This window comes from Schistocerca piceifrons, unplaced genomic scaffold (assembly GCF_021461385.2).
Source record: "Schistocerca piceifrons isolate TAMUIC-IGC-003096 unplaced genomic scaffold, iqSchPice1.1 HiC_scaffold_1692, whole genome shotgun sequence".
NCBI classification, from domain to species: Eukaryota; Metazoa; Arthropoda; class Insecta; order Orthoptera; family Acrididae; genus Schistocerca; species Schistocerca piceifrons.
This window is the reverse complement of record NW_025727559.1, coordinates 32,559-53,466: the sequence shown is the minus strand read 5'-3', so window position 1 is coordinate 53,466 and position 20,908 is coordinate 32,559. Positions and strand designations below refer to the sequence as shown.

The following is a 20,908-nucleotide window of genomic DNA, read 5'->3' as shown; positions in this document are numbered from 1 at the left end:
CCAGGAAGTCTTTGAAAACGACAAAACAGTACGAATCGGCAGATATGTTCTGAAATACGTCAGCGCCTGTTGTTGTGTAGCGGTGTACAATTCCTACTTCGATATGTAATCATAAAGTTATTCTTTAGTCGTCTCGTCTCGTCTCCTCATCTCCTGCAGACTTTTCTTGTGCTTGCGCTGTTATATGGGCCACGACCCGAGCGGCAGCGAGCGGCAGTCGGGACAAGTCGGGACGGGGACAGGGACAGCGATAGGAATGGTGCGAATGCACTGCAAATTACGCAAACACCTCGTCTGATGCGAGGAAGCTCACATCGCCAGCAGTGGCGCCCTCCAACAGGAACTTCCACACCCCGTACAGGCCATACGCCGGTCGGCCGCGCGCCAGCCATCCACTGGACACCAGGGACAAGATGCGTCTTCCGCGAGTGTCGAAGGCTGCACGCGCCAAGCGGATGACAGGAGGTGCAACGAGAAGCTGCGCGTCTCACACACACGGCGGCGCGCCCGCTAGTTCGGCAGTCGCTCTGCTGGCACGTCGGATTGCGGAAGGAAGTGCTTACAATTACAATTCTGTTCATGTTTTATGTTGTAAAGTTGTTACCTTGTAACGATGTAATGTTAATAAATAAATTTATAAAGCTCACAAAAAAAAAAAAAAAAAACACGAAGCACGTCCTTCCGGCTCATAAGTTTTGGAACTCAGGATTGCGTTCGCGCTAACGTGACGAATTGTCAATAAAAAAAAAATGCGGCTGCTTTCGACCGAAAAGTAAGATTTTGTGTGTGTTGGGATAAGAACCGAATGCGAATTCTGCCATGCGCCAACATTATATGGGCGCCAACGGCCATACCATGTTGAGTACACCGGTTCTCGTCCGATCACCGAAGTTAAGCAACATCGGGCGTGGTTAGTACTTGGATGGGTGACCGCCTGGGAACACCACGTGCTGTTGGCTCCCCTTCATTTACTTTTTTTTTTTTTTTTATACCGCCCTCTTTCCATACCACCGTTGTGTTGTGACAAAGATTCTTGCTTAAGCATTTTAAACTACTGTAATGACCATAAAGTACGAAATTGCAGTAATTGTCTCAGTTTGAGGGAGAATGTGCTAACCAAGTTCGCCAGGAAGTCTTTGAAAACGACAAAACAGTACGAATCGGCAGATATGTTCTGAAATACGTCAGCGCCTGTTGTTGTGTAGCGGTGTACAATTCCTACTTCGATATGTAATCATAAAGTTATTCTTTAGTCGTCTCGTCTCGTCTCCTCATCTCCTGCAGACTTTTCTTGTGCTTGCGCTGTTATATGGGCCACGACCCGAGCGGCAGCGAGCGGCAGTCGGGACAAGTCGGGACGGGGACAGGGACAGCGATAGGAATGGTGCGAATGCACTGCAAATTACGCAAACACCTCGTCTGATGCGAGGAAGCTCACATCGCCAGCAGTGGCGCCCTCCAACAGGAACTTCCACACCCCGTACAGGCCATACGCCGGTCGGCCGCGCGCCAGCCATCCACTGGACACCAGGGACAAGATGCGTCTTCCGCGAGTGTCGAAGGCTGCACGCGCCAAGCGGATGACAGGAGGTGCAACGAGAAGCTGCGCGTCTCACACACACGGCGGCGCGCCCGCTAGTTCGGCAGTCGCTCTGCTGGCACGTCGGATTGCGGAAGGAAGTGCTTACAATTACAATTCTGTTCATGTTTTATGTTGTAAAGTTGTTACCTTGTAACGATGTAATGTTAATAAATAAATTTATAAAGCTCACAAAAAAAAAAAAAAAAAACACGAAGCACGTCCTTCCGGCTCATAAGTTTTGGAACTCAGGATTGCGTTCGCGCTAACGTGACGAATTGTCAATAAAAAAAAAATGCGGCTGCTTTCGACCGAAAAGTAAGATTTTGTGTGTGTTGGGATAAGAACCGAATGCGAATTCTGCCATGCGCCAACATTATATGGGCGCCAACGGCCATACCATGTTGAGTACACCGGTTCTCGTCCGATCACCGAAGTTAAGCAACATCGGGCGTGGTTAGTACTTGGATGGGTGACCGCCTGGGAACACCACGTGCTGTTGGCTCCCCTTCATTTACTTTTTTTTTTTTTTTTATACCGCCCTCTTTCCATACCACCGTTGTGTTGTGACAAAGATTCTTGCTTAAGCATTTTAAACTACTGTAATGACCATAAAGTACGAAATTGCAGTAATTGTCTCAGTTTGAGGGAGAATGTGCTAACCAAGTTCGCCAGGAAGTCTTTGAAAACGACAAAACAGTACGAATCGGCAGATATGTTCTGAAATACGTCAGCGCCTGTTGTTGTGTAGCGGTGTACAATTCCTACTTCGATATGTAATCATAAAGTTATTCTTTAGTCGTCTCGTCTCGTCTCCTCATCTCCTGCAGACTTTTCTTGTGCTTGCGCTGTTATATGGGCCACGACCCGAGCGGCAGCGAGCGGCAGTCGGGACAAGTCGGGACGGGGACAGGGACAGCGATAGGAATGGTGCGAATGCACTGCAAATTACGCAAACACCTCGTCTGATGCGAGGAAGCTCACATCGCCAGCAGTGGCGCCCTCCAACAGGAACTTCCACACCCCGTACAGGCCATACGCCGGTCGGCCGCGCGCCAGCCATCCACTGGACACCAGGGACAAGATGCGTCTTCCGCGAGTGTCGAAGGCTGCACGCGCCAAGCGGATGACAGGAGGTGCAACGAGAAGCTGCGCGTCTCACACACACGGCGGCGCGCCCGCTAGTTCGGCAGTCGCTCTGCTGGCACGTCGGATTGCGGAAGGAAGTGCTTACAATTACAATTCTGTTCATGTTTTATGTTGTAAAGTTGTTACCTTGTAACGATGTAATGTTAATAAATAAATTTATAAAGCTCACAAAAAAAAAAAAAAAACACGAAGCACGTCCTTCCGGCTCATAAGTTTTGGAACTCAGGATTGCGTTCGCGCTAACGTGACGAATTGTCAATAAAAAAAAAATGCGGCTGCTTTCGACCGAAAAGTAAGATTTTGTGTGTGTTGGGATAAGAACCGAATGCGAATTCTGCCATGCGCCAACATTATATGGGCGCCAACGGCCATACCATGTTGAGTACACCGGTTCTCGTCCGATCACCGAAGTTAAGCAACATCGGGCGTGGTTAGTACTTGGATGGGTGACCGCCTGGGAACACCACGTGCTGTTGGCTCCTCTTCATTTACTTTTTTTTTTTTTTTTTTATACCGCCCTCTTTCCATACCACCGTTGTGTTGTGACAAAGATTCTTGCTTAAGCATTTTAAACTACTGTAATGACCATAAAGTACGAAATTGCAGTAATTGTCTCAGTTTGAGGGAGAATGTGCTAACCAAGTTCGCCAGGAAGTCTTTGAAAACGACAAAACAGTACGAATCGGCAGATATGTTCTGAAATACGTCAGCGCCTGTTGTTGTGTAGCGGTGTACAATTCCTACTTCGATATGTAATCATAAAGTTATTCTTTAGTCGTCTCGTCTCGTCTCCTCATCTCCTGCAGACGTTTCTTGTGCTTGCGCTGTTATATGGGCCACGACCCGAGCGGCAGCGAGCGGCAGTCGAGCAAAGTCGGGACAAGTCGGGACGGGGACAGGGACAGCGATAGGAATGGTGCGAATGCACTGCAAATTACGCAAACATCTCGTCTGATGCGAGGAAGCTCACATCGCCAGCAGTGGCGCCCTCCAACAGGAACTTCCACACCCCGTACAGGCCATACGCCGGTCGGCCGCGCGCCAGCCATCCACTGGACACCAGGGACAAGATGCGTCTTCCGCGAGTGTCGAAGGCTGCACGCGCCAAGCGGATGACAGGAGGTGCAACGAGAAGCTGCGCGTCTCACACACACGGCGGCGCGCCCGCTAGTTCGGCAGTCGCTCTGCTGGCACGTCGGATTGCGGAAGGAAGTGCTTACAATTACAATTCTGTTCATGTTTTATGTTGTAAAGTTGTTACCTTGTAACGATGTAATGTTAATAAATAAATTTATAAAGCTCACAAAAAAAAAAAAAAACACGAAGCACGTCATTCCGGCTCATAAGTTTTGGAACTCAGGATTGCGTTCGCGCTAACATGACGAATTGTCAATAAAAAAAAAATGCGGCTGCTTTCGACCGAAAAGTAAGATTTTGTGTGTGTTGGGATAAGAACCGAATGCGAATTCTGCCATGCGCCAACATTATATGGGCGCCAACGGCCATACCATGTTGAGTACACCGGTTCTCGTCCGATCACCGAAGTTAAGCAACATCGGGCGTGGTTAGTACTTGGATGGGTGACCGCCTGGGAACACCACGTGCTGTTGGCTCCTCTTCATTTACTTTTTTTTTTTTTTTTTATACCGCCCTCTTTCCATACCACCGTTGTGTTGTGACAAAGATTCTTGCTTAAGCATTTTAAACTACTGTAATGACCATAAAGTACGAAATTGCAGTAATTGTCTCAGTTTGAGGGAGAATGTGCTAACCAAGTTCGCCAGGAAGTCTTTGAAAACGACAAAACAGTACGAATCGGCAGATATGTTCTGAAATACGTCAGCGCCTGTTGTTGTGTAGCGGTGTACAATTCCTACTTCGATATGTAATCATAAAGTTATTCTTTAGTCGTCTCGTCTCGTCTCCTCATCTCCTGCAGACTTTTCTTGTGCTTGCGCTGTTATATGGGCCACGACCCGAGCGGCAGCGAGCGGCAGTCGGGACAAGTCGGGACGGGGACAGGGACAGCGATAGGAATGGTGCGAATGCACTGCAAATTACGCAAACACCTCGTCTGATGCGAGGAAGCTCACATCGCCAGCAGTGGCGCCCTCCAACAGGAACTTCCACACCCCGTACAGGCCATACGCCGGTCGGCCGCGCGCCAGCCATCCACTGGACACCAGGGACAAGATGCGTCTTCCGCGAGTGTCGAAGGCTGCACGCGCCAAGCGGATGACAGGAGGTGCAACGAGAAGCTGCGCGTCTCACACACACGGCGGCGCGCCCGCTAGTTCATCAGTCGCTCTGCTGGCACGTCGGATTGCGGAAGGAAGTGCTTACAATTACAATTCTGTTCATGTTTTATGTTGTAAAGTTGTTACCTTGTAACGATGTAATGTTAATAAATAAATTTATAAAGCTCACAAAAAAAAAAAAAAAACACGAAGCACGTCCTTCCGGCTCATAAGTTTTGGAACTCAGGATTGCGTTCGCGCTAACGTGACGAATTGTCAATAAAAAAAAAATGCGGCTGCTTTCGACCGAAAAGTAAGATTTTGTGTGTGTTGGGATAAGAACCGAATGCGAATTCTGCCATGCGCCAACATTATATGGGCGCCAACGGCCATACCATGTTGAGTACACCGGTTCTCGTCCGATCACCGAAGTTAAGCAACATCGGGCGTGGTTAGTACTTGGATGGGTGACCGCCTGGGAACACCACGTGCTGTTGGCTCCCCTTCATTTACTTTTTTTTTTTTTTTTATACCGCCCTCTTTCCATACCACCGTTGTGTTGTGACAAAGATTCTTGCTTAAGCATTTTAAACTACTGTAATGACCATAAAGTACGAAATTGCAGTAATTGTCTCAGTTTGAGGGAGAATGTGCTAACCAAGTTCGCCAGGAAGTCTTTGAAAACGACAAAACAGTACGAATCGGCAGATATGTTCTGAAATACGTCAGCGCCTGTTGTTGTGTAGCGGTGTACAATTCCTACTTCGATATGTAATCATAAAGTTATTCTTTAGTCGTCTCGTCTCGTCTCCTCATCTCCTGCAGACGTTTCTTGTGCTTGCGCTGTTATATGGGCCACGACCCGAGCGGCAGCGAGCGGCAGTCGGGACAAGTCGGGACGGGGACAGGGACAGCGATAGGAATGGTGCGAATGCACTGCAAATTACGCAAACACCTCGTCTGATGCGAGGAAGCTCACATCGCCAGCAGTGGCGCCCTCCAACAGGAACTTCCACACCCCGTACAGGCCATACGCCGGTCGGCCGCGCGCCAGCCCGGACGTGTGTTCGGCTCGTGCCTGCTGCCACCTTTGTGTGCTGCAGGCGGTGTCTTCGTCGCGTGTTTGGTGCTGCGCCTCGCAGCGTTCTCTCTTCTCTACTAGTTCCTGTAAGTTTATTGACGCTTTATTATGAATCGTGCTAACTCCGTACAGTGTGTTTTTGATAGGAACGCGGCTAGACCGTCTCCTTTTGATGTTCACGAGTGGATATTTTCCGAATTGCGTATTCCCGAATCTGATTTGGTCGGCATTCAGCTCGATTTTATTCAAAACTCTGTCTTTTTGAAACTTCCGAACGCGGATTGTGTCGATAAGCTAGTTACTGAAAGTGGTGGCGTTAAGAAATTTAAGCACGTGGACGGTACTTTGTCTGATGTTTTGATACTGCCGGCAGGCTTCGGCATTCGAAATGTGAAGGTTTATAATGTTCCCTTTGAGTGCCCCAATGAGGCCATTGCTCGTAAACTTGGCGAATTTGGCACCGTTCTAAGTGTGGAGAATGATGTGTGGCCTGCAGGTTTTAGGTACCGGGTTTTGAGTGGTGTTCGGACAGTACGTGTCGATTTAAAGAAACATATACCCTCGTATCTGATCATTGCTGGCACGCGAGCTTTCCTTAGCTATAGTGGGCAGCCGCAGACGTGCTCAGTGTGTGGCAAAACAGATCATTTGCGACAAACCTGCACTTTACGCAGGCCGGCACAGCTGCCGCGCGAAGCTGTTGACAACACTACGTATGCAGGCGCGTTGGTTGGACCCCCCTCAGTCGCCCCGACCGACCGACAGGCTTCTGCCGCTCCTGCGGCTGTGGCTGCTGTGTCCGATCATGTGACTCCGCCGACAGTTGTCGTGCCCCCGGTTGTGTCGGAACAAAGTTTACCTGCCGAACTCACCCCTCGCGAGGTCAGTATTGCTGATTTGCCAGCCGTAAGTGTTCCGGACGTGCCTGTTGGGGAGTCTTCTGAAATGTTGGTCGAGTCTCCCCGGCCGATTTCCGTCCCCGCCCCACCGACAGACAAGCGGAAATTGCAGTCACAACCGGGCCTGTCCACTTCTGGCGAGGCGGATGCTAGCAGCGCAGAAAGTGAGGTGTCCCAAGTTTCCACCCAGTCCGCCCCTGCCGATCCCAAACCAAAGCGTAGGCGGTCTAAGAAACGTTCGAAAACGGCGCCCACTGAGGGCGACGGCGTTTCCTTCGAACAGGCCGTTGAGGGACTAACGGATTCCTTGGTCCAAGAGCGTCGCGACGCACCTTTTGTGCACGGTCCACCTGTGTCGGTGCCCGCCACCCCCGCTTCCCGGGCCGTCCCGGATGCCCCACCTGTTCCTTCGGACACCATGCAGTGGTCTGAAGATGTGGAGGAGGAAAATTTTTTCTAGTTTTGCTTAAGTGAAAGAGTCCACCCTGACGCGTGCCTTCCACCAGTTGCGCGTCCTGACACTTAATGTCAATAGAATTCGCAGTGCCCGTAAAATTGACGCCCTTTTACACTTTTTGCAATCTGCTTGTTGTGATGTGATTTTCCTTCAAGAACTTACAGCTGACGTTGTCCCGCATCTTACTGCGTTTAATGTTATTCTTAATATTGATCCGGAAGTAGGATTTGGTACGGCGATTTTAATCATGCCCGGTTTAGAGTATAACAACATAGCAATTTTACCGGATGGACGAGGGGTGGCGTGTGTAATCTGCGACATATTTTTTGTTAACGTGTATGCCCCCTCTGGAACTGATAATAAACGTCTGAGGAATACCTTTTTCGCTCATGATGTATGTCAGCTTTTCCATCGAAACCACCGACGGATCATCTTCGGTGGCGATTTTAATTGTGTTTTACGTGACGCCGACCAGGAGCCGACGGCGAATAAGTGTCTGGCACTGCAAAATTTAGTTGACATTTACAAATTTAAGGACACGTGGCTTCGTTTTAGTCCGACTGCTGCAGGTTTTACTTATTTTTATCCTACTGGGCATAGCAGATTGGACAGAATTTATATCTCGCCGGATCTTACTGCTTCCATCTTGCAGGCAGAAGTTGCTCCCGTCGCTTTTTCGGATCATTGTGGTTATTTGTGTGCTTTTAATGTCCCGTACGTTCGCCCGGAACGTACGCGCTCCTATTGGAAATTCAATGTTAGTGTTTTGGATGACGTCAGTCTTGTCGAACAGGTGCATTTGTTGTGGCGCCAACTTCTTCAGCGCCGCCCGCAGGCGAGTTCTACTGTCGATTGGTGGCTCCGTCACGCTAAACCGGCCATTCGTAGTCTGCTTATCAATTACTGTCGTGACAAGGCCCATTGGGACATGATGACGGTCGATTTTTATCGCGATTGTTTACGGGATTTAATTACTCGGGTTACCGACCGCCCTGAGCTACTTCCCACGTTACGGAAGATTAAAGCGAAGATTTTAAACCATCTGTATCGCAAGGCACAGGGCTCTGTTGTCCGCAGCAGGCCTTTCGATCCTACGTTGAAGGAACCACTTTCCTTGTATCATTTACGACGAGCCCGTCTGCGGCGTGAAAAACTTTTATTCAAGGACTGGATTACGCGTGACGGCCTTAAGACTTCAGATCGACGGGTGATTCAGGACGAAATTTACGGTCACTATTCTCGTCTCTTTCAATTTCAACCTTTGAATGACGCCTCCTTGCAGACATTTTTACGTGGTCTGCCTTCCATTTTAACGCCTCAGGATAGACTTCTTTTAAATGAGCGTTTTACAGCTGATGATGTTTCTGCCGCTGTTCAGGCTAGCCCGAAGGGAAAAGCCCCTGGCAATGACGGAATTCCTGTCGAATTTTATGTTAAATTTTCCGGCCTTTTCACTGACATTTTCGTTGCCATGGTCAATGAAATCCATAACGGCCTCGATGTGCCGGACGAATTTTTAGAGGGGCTCATCGTCCTCGTCCCGAAAACAACTGGCACCCCAAGTGCGGTGACTTTACGGCCGATTACTTTATTAAACGCCGATTATAAAATCGTCGCGCGCTGCTTTTCACACCGTCTGCGGCCGGCGTTGAAGTCCGTCATTAGCCCATCTCAATCGTGTGCCGTACCTGGACGGAATATTTATGACGCTGTCCTCGCGTATCGTGAATGTATCGCTTCTGCCGCATCCAGCCGTGGCGGCCGAGCTGCGATACTCTCCATTGATTTTCACAACGCGTTCGACAGAATCAGTCACGAGTACTTGCGGCGGGTCATGACTAAGTTCGGGTTTGGTTTCAAATTCACGCATGTGATATCCAACCTTTTGAAATCGGCTACTTCCCGAATCCTTTTTCATGGCCAGGCCAGTGATGTCCTCAGGCTGAACAGGTCCGTTCGCCAAGGGTGCCCACTTTCCATGGGATTATTCGTCTTAGCCTTGGATCCTCTACTCCGCAAAATAACGGCTGTTTGCCACGGTGTACCGTTTGGTGCGGGTTCGCTTGTCTGTCGGGCGTATGCTGATGACTTGGGGGTTTTTATCCACCGCCCCGACGATATTGATGCGCTCCGTCTCCTCCTTCAACAGTTTGAAACGGCATCGGGTGCGGTTGTCAACCCCCGTAAGTCCATCTTACTGCCGCTTACTGTGACCATGAGAGATGTCCGTCGTGATTGGTATACCGTACAGTTGCGGCATAAGATTCTTGGGATCCAGATGACTCCAAATGTACAACGGATGACGGTGTTAAATTGGCGCGCGGTGTTATATTCTGTTCGGGCGGCGACTCAGGCTGCCGCCAAACGAAATTTATCATTGCTGGAGAGGGTTTCGATTGTTAATACCCAGATGTTGGCCAAGGCCTGGTACTTGGCTCAAGTTTTGCCGGTGCCGAAGGAGATCGAACGGGCCATCAAGCATGCTGTTTCTTGGCTGGTCTGGCGAGGCGAAATTTTTAAAGTCGCCTACAATGTTTGTACGCTCCCGCCGGACAGAGGCGGCCTCGGTATGGTCGATTTTCCTTCCAAGTGTGCTGCTCTTTTGCTCCACCGGACCAACTGTGTGATCGCCACTGCCGGGCAGTGCCCCACGTCTGCACTCTTCGATCTTTACCGCCCAGCTTCTCTCCGCGCGCCTGTCTCTGTCCAGGCTATCCCGTCTCAATTGAATTTCGTTCGCCAGTATTTCCTCCACACGAGCTATCTGACAGGTGACGACCGGCGCCGGGGTAACGTCCGCGCGATCGCAGAGGCCCTCCGTGGAACTCCGCCGACTAACAAATGGGAGTTGCGGCTGCCGCAGTACGATTGGCGGACGGTGTGGTCCAATATTTCCAGTCCGTTGTTGACATCCGATGTTCGGGACACCTGGTATAAAGTTGTGAATCGCACCGTTGCCACGAATGCGAAACTCCACGCGATCAATCTCCTCCCGAGTGGCCTCTGTGGGCGGTGCGCGGCTGAAGACACGATCGAACACCGATTTGTGTGCCCCCAGTTTAAAGAGGTGTGGGATGCCACCTGTGCGATGTTGGCGTTGATCAATAGGACTACCCCGCGTGCCGTGCAGCCCTTGTATATCCTGGTTCCCGACTGGCGGCCGTATCCTGCCACCAAGAGAAACGCTACCGTGTGGATTGCCGCACATGCCGCACATGCGATTTTCTCTCTCCGACTCACGGATCGCTTGCAGTTTCTGACATATCTTTGGGACTATTATGGACGGGAGAAACAGAATCCGAAGTGTGTTTCCCATTATGCCCGATTTTTAGATGTCGCTTTACGGACCGCCTTTACCACTTTAAATATTTCTCTCCTGCCATGATTATGTACTTCCATTTCCACTGTACCTTTTGGCGGGACATGCGGAATGATGTATATGTATCTATTTTCTTGATGTCTGACAGTCAATTTGTCTCACCGGCTCGACTTTCCTCCCGCCATTTTGAACGGTTGTCCTTAGGATTCTCCCTATTAGTCTTCTCTCCTGGATTTGACGTTTGTTCCCTATTGCTGACACTTACTTCATTTTTGTGACTATTTCTGGACCGTCGTTGACTTGTCCCTGAACTTTGGAACGGTGCTTCCAGATATTTTGTGTTTGTAATGGTTGCCTTCTGGGCACGGAAATCAAGCTTATCAAGCTTCTCGAGACGACGAAATATGTTTGCTGCTGCCGGAATTGCGTAGACTTCGCCATTCCCGTGCGCCAGACATATTTGGCAATGTTTAGTGTGGTTGTTTTTTGAGAGCCCCTTTCTTTGCTTTTCTCTGGCGGCGGTGGGCTACCGCTGCCGACTTGTGGTTATTGTCCTCCGAGCATGGTTTTTCATTTGTGTTTCGCGTCTTCGTGATTTCTTCCTTACGTTCCGTTATTCCACGTTTCTCGGGTTGGGAGGGCGCCGGAGACACTGTGGCCAGGCCTCGGATGCGACCCCTGCCTGCTTTTCCTCCGTAGCCACCCTGGCCTGATCTTCCAAGAAAGTATATTTCGTTTTTTTTCAACAAAAAAAAAACAAAAAAAAAATATAAAAATGCTCTGTCACACATTATTCAAGGGAGTACGACACACCACTCTTTCCGTTATTCCACGTTTCTCGGGTTGGGAGGGCGCCGGAGGCGCTGTGGCCAGGCCTCGGATTGCGACCCCTGCCTGCTTTGCCTCCGTAGCCACCCTGGCCTGATCTTCCAAGAAAGTATATTTAGTTTTTTTTTTTCAACAAAACAACAACAAAAAAGAAAAATCAGATAATCAAAAATCTCAATGTAAAAAAACAAAAAAAAAACAAAATACAAAAAAAAAAAGTAAAAAAAAAAAAAAAAAGTTCTCGTCCGATCACCGAAGTTAAGCATCATCGGGCCCGGTTAGTACTTGGATGGGTGACCGCCTGGGAAACCCGGGTGCTGTTGGCTCCCTTCCTTTTCTTTTTGTTTTGTTATTATGTCGCTACCCCTGCCAGCCCAATTTTCAAACTACCTTTCAAAAAAAAAAAAAAAAAATAAAAAAATAAAAAAATAAAAAAAAAAAAAAGTTCTCGTCCGATCACCGAAAAAAGAATAAAAAAACAAAAAAAAAAAAAAAAAAAAAAAAAAAAAAGGTTCTCGTCCGATCACCGAAGTTAAGCAACATCGGGCGTGGTTAGTACTTGGATGGGTGACCGCCTGGGAACACCACGTGCTGTTGGCTCCCCTTCATTTACTTTTTTTTTTTTTTTTATACCGCCCTCTTTCCATACCACCGTTGTGTTGTGACAAAGATTCTTGCTTAAGCATTTTAAACTACTGTAATGACCATAAAGTACGAAATTGCAGTAATTGTCTCAGTTTGAGGGAGAATGTGCTAACCAAGTTCGCCAGGAAGTCTTTGAAAACGACAAAACAGTACGAATCGGCAGATATGTTCTGAAATACGTCAGCGCCTGTTGTTGTGTAGCGGTGTACAATTCCTACTTCGATATGTAATCATAAAGTTATTCTTTAGTCGTCTCGTCTCGTCTCCTCATCTCCTGCAGACGTTTCTTGTGCTTGCGCTGTTATATGGGCCACGACCCGAGCGGCAGCGAGCGGCAGTCGGGACAAGTCGGGACGGGGACAGGGACAGCGATAGGAATGGTGCGAATGCACTGCAAATTACGCAAACACCTCGTCTGATGCGAGGAAGCTCACATCGCCAGCAGTGGCGCCCTCCAACAGGAACTTCCACACCCCGTACAGGCCATACGCCGGTCGGCCGCGCGCCAGCCATCCACTGGACACCAGGGACAAGATGCGTCTTCCGCGAGTGTCGAAGGCTGCACGCGCCAAGCGGATGACAGGAGGTGCAACGAGAAGCTGCGCGTCTCACACACACGGCGGCGCGCCCGCTAGTTCATCAGTCGCTCTGCTGGCACGTCGGATTGCGGAAGGAAGTGCTTACAATTACAATTCTGTTCATGTTTTATGTTGTAAAGTTGTTACCTTGTAACGATGTAATGTTAATAAATAAATTTATAAAGCTCACAAAAAAAAAAAAAAAAAACACGAAGCACGTCCTTCCGGCTCATAAGTTTTGGAACTCAGGATTGCGTTCGCGCTAACGTGACGAATTGTCAATAAAAAAAAAATGCGGCTGCTTTCGACCGAAAAGTAAGATTTTGTGTGTGTTGGGATAAGAACCGAATGCGAATTCTGCCATGCGCCAACATTATATGGGCGCCAACGGCCATACCATGTTGAGTACACCGGTTCTCGTCCGATCACCGAAGTTAAGCAACATCGGGCGTGGTTAGTACTTGGATGGGTGACCGCCTGGGAACACCACGTGCTGTTGGCTCCCCTTCATTTACTTTTTTTTTTTTTTTTATACCGCCCTCTTTCCATACCACCGTTGTGTTGTGACAAAGATTCTTGCTTAAGCATTTTAAACTACTGTAATGACCATAAAGTACGAAATTGCAGTAATTGTCTCAGTTTGAGGGAGAATGTGCTAACCAAGTTCGCCAGGAAGTCTTTGAAAACGACAAAACAGTACGAATCGGCAGATATGTTCTGAAATACGTCAGCGCCTGTTGTTGTGTAGCGGTGTACAATTCCTACTTCGATATGTAATCATAAAGTTATTCTTTAGTCGTCTCGTCTCGTCTCCTCATCTCCTGCAGACGTTTCTTGTGCTTGCGCTGTTATATGGGCCACGACCCGAGCGGCAGCGAGCGGCAGTCGGGACAAGTCGGGACGGGGACAGGGACAGCGATAGGAATGGTGCGAATGCACTGCAAATTACGCAAACACCTCGTCTGATGCGAGGAAGCTCACATCGCCAGCAGTGGCGCCCTCCAACAGGAACTTCCACACCCCGTACAGGCCATACGCCGGTCGGCCGCGCGCCAGCCATCCACTGGACACCAGGGACAAGATGCGTCTTCCGCGAGTGTCGAAGGCTGCACGCGCCAAGCGGATGACAGGAGGTGCAACGAGAAGCTGCGCGTCTCACACACACGGCGGCGCGCCCGCTAGTTCATCAGTCGCTCTGCTGGCACGTCGGATTGCGGAAGGAAGTGCTTACAATTACAATTCTGTTCATGTTTTATGTTGTAAAGTTGTTACCTTGTAACGATGTAATGTTAATAAATAAATTTATAAAGCTCACAAAAAAAAAAAAAAAAAAAACACGAAGCACGTCCTTCCGGCTCATAAGTTTTGGAACTCAGGATTGCGTTCGCGCTAACGTGACGAATTGTCAATAAAAAAAAAATGCGGCTGCTTTCGACCGAAAAGTAAGATTTTGTGTGTGTTGGGATAAGAACCGAATGCGAATTCTGCCATGCGCCAACATTATATGGGCGCCAACGGCCATACCATGTTGAGTACACCGGTTCTCGTCCGATCACCGAAGTTAAGCAACATCGGGCGTGGTTAGTACTTGGATGGGTGACCGCCTGGGAACACCACGTGCTGTTGGCTCCCCTTCATTTACTTTTTTTTTTTTTTTTATACCGCCCTCTTTCCATACCACCGTTGTGTTGTGACAAAGATTCTTGCTTAAGCATTTTAAACTACTGTAATGACCATAAAGTACGAAATTGCAGTAATTGTCTCAGTTTGAGGGAGAATGTGCTAACCAAGTTCGCCAGGAAGTCTTTGAAAACGACAAAACAGTACGAATCGGCAGATATGTTCTGAAATACGTCAGCGCCTGTTGTTGTGTAGCGGTGTACAATTCCTACTTCGATATGTAATCATAAAGTTATTCTTTAGTCGTCTCGTCTCGTCTCCTCATCTCCTGCAGACGTTTCTTGTGCTTGCGCTGTTATATGGGCCACGACCCGAGCGGCAGCGAGCGGCAGTCGGGACAAGTCGGGACGGGGACAGGGACAGCGATAGGAATGGTGCGAATGCACTGCAAATTACGCAAACACCTCGTCTGATGCGAGGAAGCTCACATCGCCAGCAGTGGCGCCCTCCAACAGGAACTTCCACACCCCGTACAGGCCATACGCCGGTCGGCCGCGCGCCAGCCATCCACTGGACACCAGGGACAAGATGCGTCTTCCGCGAGTGTCGAAGGCTGCACGCGCCAAGCGGATGACAGGAGGTGCAACGAGAAGCTGCGCGTCTCACACACACGGCGGCGCGCCCGCTAGTTCATCAGTCGCTCTGCTGGCACGTCGGATTGCGGAAGGAAGTGCTTACAATTACAATTCTGTTCATGTTTTATGTTGTAAAGTTGTTACCTTGTAACGATGTAATGTTAATAAATAAATTTATAAAGCTCACAAAAAAAAAAAAAAAAAAACACGAAGCACGTCCTTCCGGCTCATAAGTTTTGGAACTCAGGATTGCGTTCGCGCTAACGTGACGAATTGTCAATAAAAAAAAAATGCGGCTGCTTTCGACCGAAAAGTAAGATTTTGTGTGTGTTGGGATAAGAACCGAATGCGAATTCTGCCATGCGCCAACATTATATGGGCGCCAACGGCCATACCATGTTGAGTACACCGGTTCTCGTCCGATCACCGAAGTTAAGCAACATCGGGCGTGGTTAGTACTTGGATGGGTGACCGCCTGGGAACACCACGTGCTGTTGGCTCCCCTTCATTTACTTTTTTTTTTTTTTTATACCGCCCTCTTTCCATACCACCGTTGTGTTGTGACAAAGATTCTTGCTTAAGCATTTTAAACTACTGTAATGACCATAAAGTACGAAATTGCAGTAATTGTCTCAGTTTGAGGGAGAATGTGCTAACCAAGTTCGCCAGGAAGTCTTTGAAAACGACAAAACAGTACGAATCGGCAGATATGTTCTGAAATACGTCAGCGCCTGTTGTTGTGTAGCGGTGTACAATTCCTACTTCGATATGTAATCATAAAGTTATTCTTTAGTCGTCTCGTCTCGTCTCCTCATCTCCTGCAGACGTTTCTTGTGCTTGCGCTGTTATATGGGCCACGACCCGAGCGGCAGCGAGCGGCAGTCGGGACAAGTCGGGACGGGGACAGGGACAGCGATAGGAATGGTGCGAATGCACTGCAAATTACGCAAACACCTCGTCTGATGCGAGGAAGCTCACATCGCCAGCAGTGGCGCCCTCCAACAGGAACTTCCACACCCCGTACAGGCCATACGCCGGTCGGCCGCGCGCCAGCCATCCACTGGACACCAGGGACAAGATGCGTCTTCCGCGAGTGTCGAAGGCTGCACGCGCCAAGCGGATGACAGGAGGTGCAACGAGAAGCTGCGCGTCTCACACACACGGCGGCGCGCCCGCTAGTTCATCAGTCGCTCTGCTGGCACGTCGGATTGCGGAAGGAAGTGCTTACAATTACAATTCTGTTCATGTTTTATGTTGTAAAGTTGTTACCTTGTAACGATGTAATGTTAATAAATAAATTTATAAAGCTCACAAAAAAAAAAAAAAAAAAACACGAAGCACGTCCTTCCGGCTCATAAGTTTTGGAACTCAGGATTGCGTTCGCGCTAACGTGACGAATTGTCAATAAAAAAAAAATGCGGCTGCTTTCGACCGAAAAGTAAGATTTTGTGTGTGTTGGGATAAGAACCGAATGCGAATTCTGCCATGCGCCAACATTATATGGGCGCCAACGGCCATACCATGTTGAGTACACCGGTTCTCGTCCGATCACCGAAGTTAAGCAACATCGGGCGTGGTTAGTACTTGGATGGGTGACCGCCTGGGAACACCACGTGCTGTTGGCTCCCCTTCATTTACTTTTTTTTTTTTTTTTATACCGCCCTCTTTCCATACCACCGTTGTGTTGTGACAAAGATTCTTGCTTAAGCATTTTAAACTACTGTAATGACCATAAAGTACGAAATTGCAGTAATTGTCTCAGTTTGAGGGAGAATGTGCTAACCAAGTTCGCCAGGAAGTCTTTGAAAACGACAAAACAGTACGAATCGGCAGATATGTTCTGAAATACGTCAGCGCCTGTTGTTGTGTAGCGGTGTACAATTCCTACTTCGATATGTAATCATAAAGTTATTCTTTAGTCGTCTCGTCTCGTCTCCTCATCTCCTGCAGACGTTTCTTGTGCTTGCGCTGTTATATGGGCCACGACCCGAGCGGCAGCGAGCGGCAGTCGAGCAAAGTCGGGACAAGTCGGGACGGGGACAGGGACAGCGATAGGAATGGTGCGAATGCACTGCAAATTACGCTAACATCTCGTCTGATGCGAGGAAGCTCACATCGCCAGCAGTGGCGCCCTCCAACAGGAACTTCCACACCCCGTACAGGCCATACGCCGGTCGGCCGCGCGCCAGCCATCCACTGGACACCAGGGACAAGATGCGTCTTCCGCGAGTGTCGAAGGCTGCACGCGCCAAGCGGATGACAGGAGGTGCAACGAGAAGCTGCGCGTCTCACACACACGGCGGCGCGCCCGCTAGTTCGGCAGTCGCTCTGCTGGCACGTCGGATTGCGGAAGGAAGTGCTTACAATTACAATTCTGTTCATGTTTTATGTTGTAAAGTTGTTACCTTGTAACGATGTAATGTTAATAAATAAATTTATAAAGCTCACAAAAAAAAAAAAAAAAAACACGAAGCACGTCCTTCCGGCTCATAAGTTTTGGAACTCAGGATTGCGTTCGCGCTAACGTGACGAATTGTCAATAAAAAAAAAATGCGGCTGCTTTCGACCGAAAAGTAAGATTTTGTGTGTGTTGGGATAAGAACCGAATGCGAATTCTGCCATGCGCCAACATTATATGGGCGCCAACGGCCATACCATGTTGAGTACACCGGTTCTCGTCCGATCACCGAAGTTAAGCAACATCGGGCGTGGTTAGTACTTGGATGGGTGACCGCCTGGGAACACCACGTGCTGTTGGCTCCCCTTCATTTACTTTTTTTTTTTTTTTTATACCGCCCTCTTTCCATACCACCGTTGTGTTGTGACAAAGATTCTTGCTTAAGCATTTTAAACTACTGTAATGACCATAAAGTACGAAATTGCAGTAATTGTCTCAGTTTGAGGGAGAATGTGCTAACCAAGTTCGCCAGGAAGTCTTTGAAAACGACAAAACAGTACGAATCGGCAGATATGTTCTGAAATACGTCAGCGCCTGTTGTTGTGTAGCGGTGTACAATTCCTACTTCGATATGTAATCATAAAGTTATTCTTTAGTCGTCTCGTCTCGTCTCCTCATCTCCTGCAGACGTTTCTTGTGCTTGCGCTGTTATATGGGCCACGACCCGAGCGGCAGCGAGCGGCAGTCGGGACAAGTCGGGACGGGGACAGGGACAGCGATAGGAATGGTGCGAATGCACTGCAAATTACGCAAACACCTCGTCTGATGCGAGGAAGCTCACATCGCCAGCAGTGGCGCCCTCCAACAGGAACTTCCACACCCCGTACAGGCCATACGCCGGTCGGCCGCGCGCCAGCCATCCACTGGACACCAGGGACAAGATGCGTCTTCCGCGAGTGTCGAAGGCTGCACGCGCCAAGCGGATGACAGGAGGTGCAACGAGAAGCTGCGCGTCTCACACACACGGCGGCGCGCCCGCTAGTTCATCAGTCGCTCTGCTGGCACGTCGGATTGCGGAAGGAAGTGCTTACAATTACAATTCTGTTCATGTTTTATGTTGTAAAGTTGTTACCTTGTAACGATGTAATGTTAATAAATAAATTTATAAAGCTCACAAAAAAAAAAAAAAAAAACACGAAGCACGTCCTTCCGGCTCATAAGTTTTGGAACTCAGGATTGCGTTCGCGCTAACGTGACGAATTGTCAATAAAAAAAAAATGCGGCTGCTTTCGACCGAAAAGTAAGATTTTGTGTGTGTTGGGATAAGAACCGAATGCGAATTCTGCCATGCGCCAACATTATATGGGCGCCAACGGCCATACCATGTTGAGTACACCGGTTCTCGTCCGATCACCGAAGTTAAGCAACATCGGGCGTGGTTAGTACTTGGATGGGTGACCGCCTGGGAACACCACGTGCTGTTGGCTCCCCTTCATTTACTTTTTTTTTTTTTTTTATACCGCCCTCTTTCCATACCACCGTTGTGTTGTGACAAAGATTCTTGCTTAAGCATTTTAAACTACTGTAATGACCATAAAGTACGAAATTGCAGTAATTGTCTCAGTTTGAGGGAGAATGTGCTAACCAAGTTCGCCAGGAAGTCTTTGAAAACGACAAAACAGTACGAATCGGCAGATATGTTCTGAAATACGTCAGCGCCTGTTGTTGTGTAGCGGTGTACAATTCCTACTTCGATATGTAATCATAAAGTTATTCTTTAGTCGTCTCGTCTCGTCTCCTCATCTCCTGCAGACGTTTCTTGTGCTTGCGCTGTTATATGGGCCACGACCCGAGCGGCAGCGAGCGGCAGTCGGGACAAGTCGGGACGGGGACAGGGACAGCGATAGGAATGGTGCGAATGCACTGCAAATTACGCAAACACCTCGTCTGATGCGAGGAAGCTCACATCGCCAGCAGTGGCGCCCTCCAACAGGAACTTCCACACCCCGTACAGGCCATACGCCGGTCGGCCGCGCGCCAGCCATCCACTGGACACCAGGGACAAGATGCGTCTTCCGCGAGTGTCGAAGGCTGCACGCGCCAAGCGGATGACAGGAGGTGCAACGAGAAGCTGCGCGTCTCACACACACGGCGGCGCGCCCGCTAGTTCGGCAGTCGCTCTGCTGGCACGTCGGATTGCGGAAGGAAGTGCTTACAATTACAATTCTGTTCATGTTTTATGTTGTAAAGTTGTTACCTTGTAACGATGTAATGTTAATAAATAAATTTATAAAGCTCACAAAAAAAAAAAAAAAAAACACGAAGCACGTCCTTCCGGCTCATAAGTTTTGGAACTCAGGATTGCGTTCGCGCTAACGTGACGAATTGTCAATAAAAAAAAAATGCGGCTGCTTTCGACCGAAAAGTAAGATTTTGTGTGTGTTGGGATAAGAACCGAATGCGAATTCTGCCATGCGCCAACATTATATGGGCGCCAACGGCCATACCATGTTGAGTACACCGGTTCTCGTCCGATCACCGAAGTTAAGCAACATCGGGCGTGGTTAGTACTTGGATGGGTGACCGCCTGGGAACACCACGTGCTGTTGGCTCCCCTTCATTTACTTTTTTTTTTTTTTTTATACCGCCCTCTTTCCATACCACCGTTGTGTTGTGACAAAGATTCTTGCTTAAGCATTTTAAACTACTGTAATGACCATAAAGTACGAAATTGCAGTAATTGTCTCAGTTTGAGGGAGAATGTGCTAACCAAGTTCGCCAGGAAGTCTTTGAAAACGACAAAACAGTACGAATCGGCAGATATGTTCTGAAATACGTCAGCGCCTGTTGTTGTGTAGCGGTGTACAATTCCTACTTCGATATGTAATCATAAAGTTATTCTTTAGTCGTCTCGTCTCGTCTCCTCATCTCCTGCAGACGTTTCTTGTGCTTGCGCTGTTATATGGGCCACGACCCGAGCGGCAGCGAGCGGCAGTCGGGACAAGTCGGGACGGGGACAGGGACAGCGATAGGAATGGTGCGAATGCACTGCAAATTACGCAAACACCTCGTCTGATGCGAGGAAGCTCACATCGCCAGCAGTGGCGCCCTCCAACAGGAACTTCCACACCCCGTACAGGCCATACGCCGGTCGGCCGCGCGCCAGCCATCCACTGGACACCAGGGACAAGATGCGTCTTCCGCGAGTGTCGAAGGCTGCACGCGCCAAGCGGATGACAGGAGGTGCAACGAGAAGCTGCGCGTCTCACACACACGGCGGCGCGCCCGCTAGTTCATCAGTCGCTCTGCTGGCACGTCGGATTGCGGAAGGAAGTGCTTACAATTACAATTCTGTTCATGTTTTATGTTGTAAAGTTGTTACCTTGTAACGATGTAATGTTAATAAATAAATTTATAAAGCTCACAAAAAAAAAAAAAAAAAACACGAAGCACGTCCTTCCGGCTCATAAGTTTTGGAACTCA

General features: G+C 48.8%; 12 non-coding genes across 12 annotated transcripts; all 12 read left to right on the top strand.

Moving 5' to 3' along the window:
* Positions 1–840: 840 nt before the first annotated feature.
* LOC124737146 lies at positions 841–959 on the top strand. Its single transcript, XR_007009510.1, has one exon. It is a non-coding gene; the product is annotated as a 5S ribosomal RNA (ribosomal RNA).
* A 1,006-nt stretch (positions 960–1,965) lies between these two features.
* LOC124737145 lies at positions 1,966–2,084 on the top strand. Its single transcript, XR_007009509.1, has one exon. It is a non-coding gene; the product is annotated as a 5S ribosomal RNA (ribosomal RNA).
* A 1,004-nt stretch (positions 2,085–3,088) lies between these two features.
* Positions 3,089–3,207, top strand: LOC124737144. Its single transcript, XR_007009508.1, has one exon. It is a non-coding gene; the product is annotated as a 5S ribosomal RNA (ribosomal RNA).
* A 1,015-nt stretch (positions 3,208–4,222) lies between these two features.
* On the top strand, positions 4,223–4,341 carry LOC124737143. Its single transcript, XR_007009507.1, has one exon. It is a non-coding gene; the product is annotated as a 5S ribosomal RNA (ribosomal RNA).
* A 1,005-nt stretch (positions 4,342–5,346) lies between these two features.
* LOC124737141 lies at positions 5,347–5,465 on the top strand. The gene has a single exon (XR_007009506.1). It is a non-coding gene; the product is annotated as a 5S ribosomal RNA (ribosomal RNA).
* A 7,690-nt stretch (positions 5,466–13,155) lies between these two features.
* On the top strand, positions 13,156–13,274 carry LOC124737139. The gene has a single exon (XR_007009504.1). It is a non-coding gene; the product is annotated as a 5S ribosomal RNA (ribosomal RNA).
* A 1,008-nt stretch (positions 13,275–14,282) lies between these two features.
* On the top strand, positions 14,283–14,401 carry LOC124737138. The gene has a single exon (XR_007009503.1). It is a non-coding gene; the product is annotated as a 5S ribosomal RNA (ribosomal RNA).
* A 1,007-nt stretch (positions 14,402–15,408) lies between these two features.
* On the top strand, positions 15,409–15,527 carry LOC124737137. Its single transcript, XR_007009502.1, has one exon. It is a non-coding gene; the product is annotated as a 5S ribosomal RNA (ribosomal RNA).
* Positions 15,528–16,533: 1,006 nt separating this feature from the next.
* On the top strand, positions 16,534–16,652 carry LOC124737136. Its single transcript, XR_007009501.1, has one exon. It is a non-coding gene; the product is annotated as a 5S ribosomal RNA (ribosomal RNA).
* A 1,016-nt stretch (positions 16,653–17,668) lies between these two features.
* Positions 17,669–17,787, top strand: LOC124737135. Its single transcript, XR_007009500.1, has one exon. It is a non-coding gene; the product is annotated as a 5S ribosomal RNA (ribosomal RNA).
* Positions 17,788–18,793: 1,006 nt separating this feature from the next.
* On the top strand, positions 18,794–18,912 carry LOC124737134. The gene has a single exon (XR_007009499.1). It is a non-coding gene; the product is annotated as a 5S ribosomal RNA (ribosomal RNA).
* Positions 18,913–19,918: 1,006 nt separating this feature from the next.
* Positions 19,919–20,037, top strand: LOC124737133. Its single transcript, XR_007009498.1, has one exon. It is a non-coding gene; the product is annotated as a 5S ribosomal RNA (ribosomal RNA).
* Positions 20,038–20,908: the final 871 nt, after the last annotated feature.